This window comes from Sciurus carolinensis, chromosome 15 (assembly GCF_902686445.1).
Source record: "Sciurus carolinensis chromosome 15, mSciCar1.2, whole genome shotgun sequence".
NCBI classification, from domain to species: domain Eukaryota; kingdom Metazoa; phylum Chordata; class Mammalia; order Rodentia; family Sciuridae; genus Sciurus; species Sciurus carolinensis.
Window position 1 is genome coordinate 42,046,646 of NC_062227.1, and position 3,972 is coordinate 42,050,617.

Sequence of the window (3,972 nt, forward strand, 5' to 3'; positions counted from 1 at the left end):
TTATTTTGGAGAATGGTACTAGAAAGTAAGACTTGAGTGCTAGGTGTACTTGTTATTACTAGGGTGTCATTGCTTCTTTGTCCTCTCAGCGAACAGAACAAGGAACTATACATATCTCTATAACTTTTTAATATTAAGATAAATAGAGACCTATAGGAAGTTGCAGAAATATACAGCAAAGTCCAGTGTACCTTTACACAGTTTCATCTGATGGTTACATTTTAGATAACCATAGTATAGTATAAAAATATTACACAATGTACACATTGGTAAAATGTACATATACCATTTTAGTGAGTTGATTTGTTTAATTACCACACACTCAAGATACAAAATTATTCCATCAACACAAAGATCTCCTTCCTGCTTTCTCACTCATCTCCCATTCCCTTCCTTGCTATGGTCCTTAAATCCTGGCATCCACAAATTTCTTTTTTTTTTTTTTTTGGGGGGGTGCTGGGGATCGAACCCAGGGCCTTGTGCTTACAAGGCAAGCACTCTACCAACTGAGCTATCTCCCCAGTCCCCACAAATTTCTTTTTCATGTTTTCACTCTTGTTGTTTTGAGAGTATATGAATGTACTCATATAGTTTGTAAACTGTTGAGACTGGATTTTTCACTTAGAGATTCACTGAAGTTGTGTGTATCAGTAGTTTGTTCCTTTGTTATTTCTCTGTAAATATTCCATGCTGTGGACATACCATAGTTTATTGAACCATTCACCTATTGGAGGACATTTTTGTTGTTTCTAGAAAGAGCAATAACAAATAAAATTACAAATAAAACTGCTATGAACATTTATGTAGAGGTCTTGGTGTGGACATAATTTTTCATTTTTTTCTGGAATAAATTCCAAGAAGTATGTAAGTATATAAGCCATGGAGAAAAGCTATAGCACACAACAGTGCAACCAGTAGAGTGATTGCCATATTTATCAGCCTGATAACAGTATGCTCTGCATTCTTCTGATTTCTGTCTTCCTAAGATTTCTTAATTTTTATATTATAGAAATTGATGTTGTTTTCTTCCACAGCTCTTTCAAAAGCTATGTTTTAGGAGGAATATGTAGATATTCTTTCACTGGAGATTCTAAAAGTGTGAATTTGGGAGACCCTATGGGAGTCTTAATGATCCTTTCAGGGAATCTGAGAAGTCAAAATGAGTTTTATAATAATTTGGAGATATTGTTGGCCTTTTCAGTGTCAATTTTTCTAGAGGCTACATGACACGTGATGATGTTGTAGCTCATGGATGTACTTGTGTATTAAAATGTACTGTTTTAACTGTTATGCTATGCATGGATAGATATAATCCACAGAAACAAAAACTTCTGGGGGTGGGTCCTTAATAATCTTAAGAGTATAAGGGAATTCAGAGACCAAACAGTCTAATACCATTGCTTTCCATTATTTGTGTCATTTCTGGTTGTTCCGTTTACCTTCTTAGATTATTTAAGTTTTTCAATGTCAAGAACTATATTTTTTAATTTTTTAATTATTATTTTGATTCATTGTACATAAATGGGGTACAACTTTCATTTCTCTGGTTGTACACAAAGTAGAGTTGCACCACTTAAGAACTATATTTTTGTAGTTCTTTATAATCATCAATAGTGCCCACAACAGTGATATGACAACATTATAAATGTTGTAAATGAACGATAAAGTGGAGATGTGATCATCAGGTAATAATCTTGCTTTTCTAGGGCATTTTTATGAGATGTAATTTAAGAAAGAAGTGATTGCTTACGCCAGGAGACAACTAGCCCAACCTGTGAAAAGGATCAGAGAGAGATTCATTTGGGGGAGGGAGGTGGAACTGCCCAAATCATTTTATCATTTGCCCAAATATCATCCTCTAGTGGAATAATAATGTAACTTTGAATGGTAAGCTACCCAGGTACCCCTGCCGCATATTCCTACAACAGAAACAAGCAAACTTTCATACAAATAATAGCTTAAAGTTTTTTGCAGTATTTTCAGGGTAAGATAATAACAAATCTACAGATGATGGAACCTACTTGACCTCCTCAAATTTTCCTTAGGCTGTTCTTTTAATTATAGAAAGGCAATAGTGAGTTAAGTGGTAATTTGGAGAGAATAATTTATCTATTCTAAAAATTGAAACATATATTAATTTACCTCTTATTTTGCACTGGGTTTTGGGAACCTATAGGGGAAAGTCATGATTCTTTCCATAAATAAATTTATCATTTAATTTTTGAATCCCAAGATGAAATGTCAAGCCCCCAGGAATTCCCTGGATCTACCCTCAAAGGGAGGTGCTTGTCACTCTTTTTATAATTTGGCTAAACAATAGTCTCTGATCTCCTTATCCTCAGAACAATGTACTTTATAAATAACAAAACAGCCAACTGTTCTGAATAAGAACATTTGGAGGAGCCTGTTCTAGTTACTGAGAACCACAGCTGTACATAGTGATAAGACACTTTGTGGTCTTGGCCCACTTGAAAGTTATAATTTGACAAAAGAATCCATTTTCCATTATTTAGGAGAGTATTTTTCTTTATTAGGAGAAAAATATATTTATATATGGCTTTTAAAATGATATATTTCCAACCTTGTTACCAGGACCCCAAGTGGAAAAACTAGTTTGATAATGTTCATTTGACCTTTATGGGATGGAATGTCTCCTTTTTATTGTATGACTTAGTTCTTTTTATTTCTTTGCAATCCATGTATGGCCCATCTCCTTTCTCCTGTTACAGTTCTTGCTTTTTAATTAGGTTAGTGCATGCTAATGCACAGCTGATTGTAGGGGAATATTTTAAGTTTTATTTTAACTGCAATAAAATAGTCTTGTGCTAAATATTTGCAAAGGTCAAAATTTTTACATGAGAAAAGCACTTCTACAGAGAGTATAAGGATATAATTGAATAGTTTTTTATACACCAAGTACTTGACAGATGCTCCATAAATGTGTGTCAAGTAATGGGAAAAAAGTGAATTCATGTTGAAATTCTCTTACGATGTCTTTAACATGGTTTAATTTATTGCGTACATTCTTTGTGCTAGGCACAGTGCAAGGAATAAAGAAATGAATAGGGTGGGTTTGCCCTCAGATACCTTAGAGTCAATGGAATATAGTGGAAGAACCACAGTGGTATATATAAACACGCTGAGAACAAAAATTTGGGGGTAACTAACCCAGACTCAGGGGATCAGGTTGGCCTAGAATATAAATTAAATACCTGCTTGAGTAACAAGAGAATTTGTTCACGTTGCTTGATGAAAAGAATAGGGAGGGAGGGTGCAGAAGGTGTGAGAGCAGAGACACAGTGAGGTGAGCACCAGAAGCAGTGAGAAGGAAGGATAGAGGGGAAATTCCAGGAAGGAAGGCCAGTGAGGAAACTCAAGGGACTGAAAAGCCAATTCATTGGTCCACAATGAAAATATAGGGGTAATGGCAAGAAAGGGGCAGAAGGATTTACCTCATTCTCTACTATGCTTTTCCTTGAGAGGGACCTCACTTCTGCAGTTGGCCTTAGGGCTGGCAGTCATGGAAAAAGGCAAAACATTCAAAGAAAGTGTTACTGATCCGCTTGAACCCCTGGGGCCCTTCCTGCCATCTATGCTGGTCTACCCCCTGGAGAAGCCATACTTACCTCAAGGTGGAAGATACAGCGGGACTCTCCCCTCCCACCATTACTGGATTGCTACCTTTTTGGAACTCTGGCTTCCTTCTGCTGTACCCTGCTATCAATCTGGCAATTCTCATGTGATTTTGGTCCAGCAAGAAACACTTGAGCAGACACATCTTCCCAAAATAGAGCAATTCAGTGGAATCTAAGGTTAAAGGGAGTGAAATACTCTGTTTAAACTTCTTTTTTTTTCTTTTTCTAGGTATAAATGTAGATGGACAAACTGACTCTCGGGTATGTCTCAGCCAAGATCACCATGTAAGATATCACCAGCATATACTTGGGACATGGGTAGTGATAACAGATTGGT

The 3,972-nt window shown here is 36.2% G+C and overlaps 1 non-coding gene across 1 annotated transcript; it reads right to left on the reverse strand.

Annotated features, from left to right (window-relative positions):
* Positions 1 to 446: 446 nt before the first annotated feature.
* Positions 447 to 521, reverse strand: Trnat-ugu (transfer RNA threonine (anticodon UGU)). The gene has a single exon. It is a non-coding gene; the product is annotated as a tRNA-Thr (tRNA).
* Positions 522 to 3,972: the final 3,451 nt, after the last annotated feature.